At 36.5% G+C, this 9,324-nt stretch overlaps 1 pseudogene; it reads left to right on the forward strand.

The window, feature by feature from the left end:
* The first annotated feature begins 6,699 nt into the window (after positions 1 to 6,699).
* The window catches only part of LOC137644372 (uncharacterized), a 3,367-nt pseudogene continuing 742 nt past the window's right edge, over positions 6,700 to 9,324 (forward strand).

Below are 9,324 nucleotides of genomic sequence, written 5' to 3' on the forward strand. Positions count from 1 at the left end.
GAGACATGATGTGTGTTATCTCCACTAGAAGATCGTCGTACGGGGCTACATATCGAGATTAGTTTCTTGATGACTCTTGTGACATAGAGGTCGATCTGCAGCTCGGGGGCTTGTTCCCATCTGGGAGAGAATAGGCCTGCGTCTGTGGACCATTCTAACTCTATCGGCTTCAGCCCGAGTAGAGCATCTGCTGTCACATTGCGGATCGATTGTACATGAACTGCTGATAGGGGCCATCCCTTTAGGTAATGGATGGTTAACATCACCTAAACCATATGAGATGCTCTCTAGCCTTGTCGGTTCAGACATCACATTATTGCTTCAGAATTAAGAATGTCCTACCATCTTGGATATGGCGCTGTTGTGAAAAATGTAATTCCACTCTTTGTTTTTACAAAATATTCAATTCTACGTACTGTTTATAAATCATGTTTTTTATGTTTATTTTTTTAAATGTACCGATAAGTAACAAAGTTGAATATATTGAACTTCACCATTACAATTATTACAAATGTCCGCGTCTTTTAGTTTCATTTATAATCAACTTCGTAAATATTGACTTTTCTTTGGTCATATGGTTGTTTTACTCTCTGAATAATGTTACTTTTATTTTTTTTTATTTATAAGTCAATTGTAAAGTTCCTTTTGTTTGCACCAAACACTATTGTAACTAAGTTCCTTTCAATGAGTAGAGAGAAGATAGTTTATTTTCACTCAATTTTTATCAACGAATGCGGTTACGGTATACACCGACAACAATTAACAGACAACAATTCATCGACTACAATTTAGCGACAATTCACCGACAACAATTCAACAACAACTTACCAACAACATTTCACCATTAACAATTCACTGACAATAACTTACTGACAACAATTAACTGATAACAATTCAATGACAAAAATTCATTGACAACCAATTACAGACAACAAATCATTGACAACAATTTACTGACAACAATTCACCGACATCAATTCATCAACAACAAATCACCGTCAACAATTCACCGACAATAATTTACTGACAACAATTAGGTGACAACAATTCAATGACAACACTTCATCAACAACAAATTACCAACAACAATTCATCGACAACAATTTACCGACACCAATTCATCAACAACAATCATCGACAAATCGAGAACAATTCATCAACAACAATTTACCGACAATAATTCACCATCAACAATACAACGGCAACAATTTACTGACAACAATTCACTGACAACAATTCATCGACAAAAATTTACCGAAAAAATTTCATCGACAACAAATCATCGACAGCAACTTACCAACAAATTAACGACAATAATTCATCAACAACAAATCATCAACAACAATTTACCGACAACAATTCATCGATGATAATTTACCGACAACAATTCCCTGACAACAGTTTACCGACAGCAACTTACTGACAACAATTCACCGAAGACAATTCATGTGACAAGAATTCACCGACAACAATTCCCCGACAATAATTTCACAACAACAATTCACCAACAACGATTTATCAACAACAATTCACTGACAACAATTCACCTGCAATGATTTATCAACAACAATTTTGCAACCACAATTCACCGACAACAATTTACCAACAACAATTCCCCGACAACAGCTTGCTGATAGCAACTTACTAACAACAAATCACCAACAACAATTCATGTGGCAACAATTCACCGACAATAATTCACCGACAATAATTTAACGACAACAGTTCACTAACAACAATTCACCGACAACTATTCACTGACAACAATACACCGACAATAATTTACCAACAGCAATTCATCGACAACAATTTACCGACCACAGTTCACCGACGACAATTCACCTACAATAATTTACTGATAAGAACTCATCGACAACAATTCACATACAACAATTCATCGACAACTATTTACCGACAAGAATTCACCGACAACAGTATATAGACAACAATTCACCAGCGACAATTTATGGACAAAAATTTTTGACAACAGTTAATCAACAATAATTTACCAACAATAATTCACTGACAACTATTTAGAGATAATAATTCACTGACAACTATTTAGAGATATTAATGCACTGACAACAATCCATCTACAAAAATTACCGTCAATAATTCACCGACAACAATTTACTGACAACAACTTAACGACAACAGTTCGTCGACAACACTGAACTAACAACAATTCACTGACAGCAATTCATTGACAACCATTTACCGACAACATATTACCAACAACAATTCATCGTCGACAATTTACCGGAAACAATTCACCGACAACAATTCATTTGACAACAATTCACCAACAATAATTCACTGAAAACAATCTACCGAGAACAATTCCCAACAACAATTCACTGACAACAATTCCCAACAACAATTCACTGACAACAATTTAACGACAACAATTCACCAACAACAATTCATCGACAACAATTTACTGACAACAATTCATCGACAACACTTTACCAACAACAATTTATCGACAACATTTCATTGAAATCAATTTACTGACAACAATTCACCTAAAATAATCAACCAAAATAATTTACCGACAATTTATCGACAACAATTTACCGACAGGAATTCACCGACAACAATTTACCGACAACAATTCACTGACAACAATTTACTGACAACAATTCATCGACAATAACTTACCGACAACAATTCACAGACAACCATTTACCAATAATAATTCACCGACAACAATTATTGTCAACAATTATTGTCAACAATTCACCGACAACAATTTACCAACAACAGTTCATCAAAAACAATTCACCAACAACACTGTACCGACAAACATTTACTGACAGCAAATTCATCGACAACAATTTTCCGACAACAATTCATCAACAACAATTTAACGATAACAATTCACCGACAAAAATGTACCCACAAAAATTCATCAACAACAATTTACCAACAACAATTCACCGACAATAATTTACAGACAGCAATTAATCGACAACAAATTACCGACAATAATTCATCGACAACAATTAATCGACAATAATTCACCGACAAAAATTTACCGACAATAATTCATCGACAACAATTTACCGACAAGAATCTACCGACAGCAATTTACCGACAAGAATCTACCGACAACAATTAACCGACAAGAATCTACCGACAACAGTTTACTGACAAAAATTCATCGACAACAATTTACCGACAATAATTTATCGACAACATTTCATCAGCAACAATTCACCAATATGCTCATTTTATCTACTGCATAATTTACCGAAAACCAATATCCTCAATTCACCAAAAGTCACCATTACTTTCGATCGTGGTTCAAAAGGATGTTTCTTCCATCTACTCGGTGTATTTTTCGTGCCATCCATATATGGAACATATGAGAGACGTATTTCATAACCTTTTCTTCTCCTCGACGGACTTTCAAGCTAAAATTTTCTGTATTTTTAAGCTGCTAAAAAAATATCATATACAAAAACTTTATCGTCTATTTTATTTTGTGCTTCTAGGACTAGAACAATTTAAACTTCAGAATAGTTTTTAGTTAAGAAAATAGTATTTATGTCGCATAGCTATTATATAGGCTTTGAAATATTTATTATTTTATTCTTTTTAGATCATACTTCTAATCCAGTTTTGATGGTGTTTTATTTTACTATGACGTAAAATAAATTACTTAATTTAGTATGGCATATGTCAATCCAAAGTTATAAATGGCAATTAGTGAAACAAATTTTAATTCTGCATATACGAATTATTTTTGCTAACACTTGAAAATGGATGACATGGCATACCGTCTAGCCAAAACTGAAAATCGAGAACGCCCTATAGATCACATGGTGGACATTTTTTAGGAAAGGTACTTTGTGTGTGTGGTTTTTTTTTATGGGTTTTTATTGCTGAATCCATTTTTGCTGGTTACCCAACAATGAAAGTTGCTGGTTAGTCATAAGGATCAATTGGTTAGCATAAAATATTGCATTTTAATGTGTACAAAGCCAGTCAAAACCTTATGCCAAAGACAGAGGGACAACAAAGAACTACAGCATAATGTAGTTGAAGATGATTTGGGGTCCTACTTCATGTTTAGTGAGGAAACGCTGATGAATGTTTTTTATCTGCCTGGACAATTTTTACCTTTCAACTTTTAGCATTTGATTGTTGCTCTTCGTACATAGACTCTTCTTTCTGCAAAAGGTATTAGCCTCTCCTTGGCAATTACATCCAGCTGATCTTGCCCATTCTACGGAGTTTTCAATAGGTCATCTTCGACTTCTTTGGTTTCTACAAGTAAGTCTTTGTTTGCAATATTTTGCAAAACTGATTATAGTATCTTCACCTTTTTAATGTCTATTCATTCTGCCTTTCATATTTTCATCGTGGATGAAATCATCGCCTTTTATCTAGAACAAAGGCCTCTTTGGTATTATGGGCAAGTTCAGTTCATAGATTGAATGATACCTCCAACCTCATGAGATGTTTATGTGGTTACAATGATGCCTTCATACCTTCTGTGGGAGCGAGTTCATTTAGTTCTGGCAAACAGTTTCCCACGCAGCATAGCTGGTATGATTGTACTATGTCAGAAATATTTTTACACACCCCTACTTCGTCTCAATCTGGTAACACTTACCCCTTATGCCCAGCCATAGGATATCCTGTGTTCCATCTCCTCCCGTTCTTGTTACCTACTTGTAGGTATTTACTTATCTTGATGGGATAATCTTTGAATAGAGTACTTATCCCTCCATTCACGCAAACTTCCTAGATTCTAAGGCATTTATGCATTTACTGTTATTTAGGAGAACTAGTCTTCTTTTCTTATTCCACTCTAGGCCTCCCTCCCTCTCTCCCTGTTCTCCATCCATCCCACTCTCCCCCTTGCTTTCAATCACACCTTTTCTCTCTATTCCTCTTGCTTTCCATCTCTCGCTCAGAGTGCTCCCAATCTCTCCCTTCCCTCCCTTCCCCTTCTCTCTTTCTCTAACTGAATCAGTGTTCGACTTCCTTCACCCTTACGAGTCATTTGAATCTCTAAAGCTGAACCCAAAAGTCCGTATTTTATAGATTGATCATAATGTTCCCTTCTCTTTGACTGCCGCTATTGCCCTGCAAGATGAGCTCAATTACCTTTAAAGGTTTAAAGGCCGCGCATGAATGATAGAGGTAAGGGACAGTGAAAGGTCCTAGCAAGCAGGACAATGTCTTAGAGACTGACCATATGTAGATATGATCAGCGCCGAAGCCCGCTCTCCACCCAAGCTATGACCAGGGAGGGCCTGCTGATGACTCAGCACATAGACCTATATGCTCCCCCAAACGCCCCATCCTTACCTCACAAGGATGGCAAGGTTGCAGAGACCAAAGGTACTAACGAGTTTGAGTCTGGCGATCAGCAGTCTAAGACGTTAAAACATCGGCCACCCCAATCACTACGCATTCGTAAGATGAAGCTCGATGTACATTACAGCATGACAGTACAACTGACACAGATTACCGTATCAGAATATGATCCAGATGACTAGAAACCTCTTGCAGTAGAATAAAAGTTTTTTTGTCAACGTGGTTTCACAATGGCTTAAAGAAACTAGACCAAACTAGTGCCTGGAATTTGAACAGTAATACCTAGATAGTAATGATGGAAAATTGTGCATATACACACAGTCAACAATGACAATGCATTGGTTAGGTTATGAAATGGTCATGGGCTTTCACGTCCCCTCTTGAAAGGTTGTATCGAGAAAGTGAAAAAATGTAGTTATTTCATGATTTTGTATTAATCATGCTAAAAATATATGAGTCAATTAGTATAAGCGAATTGTAATTTAAGAATGGTAGTTTGAATCAAAATATCACACGCAATTTCGCATACCCGCACACTCAGTTGAGAGAGAGAGAGAGAGAGAGAGAGAGAGAGAGAGAGAGAGAGAGAGAGAGAGAGAGAGAGAGAGAGAGAGAGTTGTAATTGAAAAGATTTTCCATTATAAACAAATGCGTGATGAAACTATTATTTACTATTTAAACATCATGTATATAATACAAATATAAACCTGACTAGTACAACGGTATCTCGTTCGATTAGCATTTGCATGGGAGCAGATTGATCCCCGGCCGGGACCGTGAGTTTAAGCTGATTACTGGGTAGGATACTGCTGTGGTTGGGCATCAGAGTGGGGGTTTGTGTTTGACCCGCTGACGTTCTGGCGATCATCTATTCCAACCATACTGGAACTGAAACCAGACACCTTTACTTTTACTTTTATCCTTCCCGAGAATGATGATTATGATAGCAATAATTTAAGATGGTTGGATAATTCATTAGCAAATGTAATAGGCTACGAAGCAATTGGAGGCAACTGATTTATAAAAACTCGAAATCTTTTGACAGCATAACACTTCTGCATGTTAGACAGACTATACAAATACAGAAACTACAGGTCTCGTATACAAACACTTTGGCAAGAAAGAATGACTTATTTTTTACAGTGATGCGTATGGAAAGCTATCAAGTAAATTGTCAAATATAGAATTCGATAAGGCATATTTGCACTTAACTTGTTACCATATTATAAATGCAATGATTACCTTGAGTAAGACTCCTTACATATTTGTACTGGTTTTCTTAATAAATTCACCTTAAGGCCCCGTCCACACGAGCGAGCTCTGCTCGGTAAACTTTGCCTCTGCGAGTTAAGCCTGTCATACGCATTTATGCTGCTGTCTAAACGACGGTGGTTGGATAGTGAAAGACTGGCAGTGACTGACACAGGATCAAGTTGTGTAGGGCAGTATGGATCGTAGGACACGCAAGAAGAAAATCGCTCTTTCTATTGTTATAGCAATGTGTGCAAAGATAAAGGCAACACAGCAGAAAAGGATGTGGTGTAAAGAGGGGTTACGAAGAAGAGAAGACATACGAAGTCACGTGACAATATTGTGGTAACTGAAACATGGTTATGAGGCCGATTTCATAGACTATATGAGAAGGGACCCTAAGACATTTTATAACATCTTATCGAAAGTGGAACCATATATAATGAAAGAAGATACCAACATGAGGCAAAGTATTTCAGCTGAAGGTCGACTGCATGCAGCTACAGATCACTACAATAGAGCACAAGGATTTCCATGCAGAGTTTGAGTGCAATAATTTCAGAGACTTGCAAACAAATCTATGAATTCCTGAGAAAAGACTACCTTAGTGTGAGACTTACCAATACGTAAAACATGAAATTCACACCAGTCGTATATCTGATAACAGTGGCGGATCTAGAAATTTCTCATAGAGGTTGGGTTGTACTTATGATCATCATTTATATACGTAACGTGCACACATACAGTAGACATATAACAATAGTTATACGTATGCACACACACATGATGTACATCATATGCACATACATATTATATGTACTAAGAGAGAGAGAGAGAGAGAGAGAGAGAGAGAGAGAGAGAGAGAGAGAGAGAGAGAGAGAGAGAGAGAGAGAATTAAAATTGTTACATTGATTCCAACTGCTAGAGCTTACAAAAAAATAGCTGGTGAAGTTGCTTTTGCAAATGTAAGTATTATAAAGCAGCAGTATTAGCCTTAGTAGAAAAAGGGGTGGAACCACTAGTAGTAGTAGTAGTAGTAGTAGTAGTAGTAGTAGTAGTAGTAGGAATAATCATTAACCAAGGAAATTTTTGCTCCTAACTAATGATTTATTGAAACAAAACAATGTTCTTGTTTTCATATCGACAAGGGAGGGGGGTGCACATACCAATTGACCTTCTTAAATCATTCACCGTCTGATAAGTTATCTTAGCTCAAATCGATGTCATAAAAACCATAGGTAATGACGTGGAGTGTGTGTTGCTTATTGCGGAAGGATCAATTTTTGTTGCCATTAACTTGTTACACGATTACGTCATCAGAAGCTATGAATATAGTCTGCGTAATCAGTATATAGTTGTGGTGCATGTATGCATAATGCAGAACTGCATCATTTAATGCATTAAAATACTCCACCTTGATTTGTTTATGAACGGATTATGCATATACTGAAACAAATCGAGTTTAAAAGTAAATAACTTTCACTTAAGGAGTAACATAATAACTAATCGTAGATAGCCCAGCGAAGGATAATGAACGGCATATCATAATTTTTCAAACAATCTATATTTACTAACGTAACCAATATGATTTTCTTTATACATGTCAACATGTACAGTATGCACAATGCTAAATATGAATAGGTAAATAGTAAAAATAATTCAAACATATCTTTAGACATGTATCGTTCATGCAATGACATTTAACACTTGTGTATTGTGATATGGCATATCTATGAACACATTTCTGTCTCTTAACAACTTATTCTACAATCTTAGTTGACGCAGAAATCTTGCCTAGTTTACCTAAAAAAAGGGATGTCATTAACAAGTTTTTGTGCATAAATTCTGTTCTCCCGAGATATTTGTCAGAGGTCATTAGCAATTACAACACCTAAAGCAATACGTTTATCATTGTTAATCTTATCCTCGGATGATGTTAAGTGTTTTCAGCTGATGGAGAGCTTCCTCTAATACATCATCAAGGGTACAAGGCCTTTTGGTTGTTCGCTTTCTGTTCGTTGAAGGGGTAGTTGCAAGTTTTCCGCTCACGTTTCTGGCTATTAACATTAGCGGTTGGAGTTGAGGAAATAGCGTCGGTCATACCAGAGACTGTTGGAGTGTCTGATGGCAAAGCAACGGGTGATCTTGGAGTAACAGATGGTTCGTCAATTTCCAACAGAAGTGGATCGTTGAATATCTGAAATACATGCGAATTGATTAGTTTTAGTTGGTTGAATTTTTCGTGTGTGTGTGTGTTTGTGTGTACATATTCATAAATGGCTTGATGCTATTCCAATGGGATATAATTTACCAGGCCATTTGAAAATTATACTAGAGTAATAACGAAAGACGTGGTAGGATTCATTACAATTATCCCATATTCAAATACTAGTTATAATATTACAAATAAAGGAAGACTTACTGATATTTACAATAGCACCTGCCACAATATTTCGTAGAGAGAGAGAGAGAGAGAGAGAGAGAGAGAGAGAGAGAGAGAGAGAGAGAGAGAGAGAGAGAGAGAGAGAGAGAGAGAGAGAGAAAACTTAATGGACCATGCAACTATAACGTCGTATTGCTTTAGTGTATTTATGCGCTCTTTGTTGTATTTACAGACGCCTTCAACACGAGAAGAGTGGAAAAATGTGAGCAACGATTTTTGGAGACTGGAATTTTCCAAACTGCCTTGGAGCCATTGACGGCAAACATATTGAAATACAGCAGCCGCCTGGTACCGGGTCC

Source organism: Palaemon carinicauda, chromosome 7 (assembly GCF_036898095.1).
Source record: "Palaemon carinicauda isolate YSFRI2023 chromosome 7, ASM3689809v2, whole genome shotgun sequence".
NCBI lineage: Eukaryota > Metazoa > Arthropoda > Malacostraca > Decapoda > Palaemonidae > Palaemon > Palaemon carinicauda.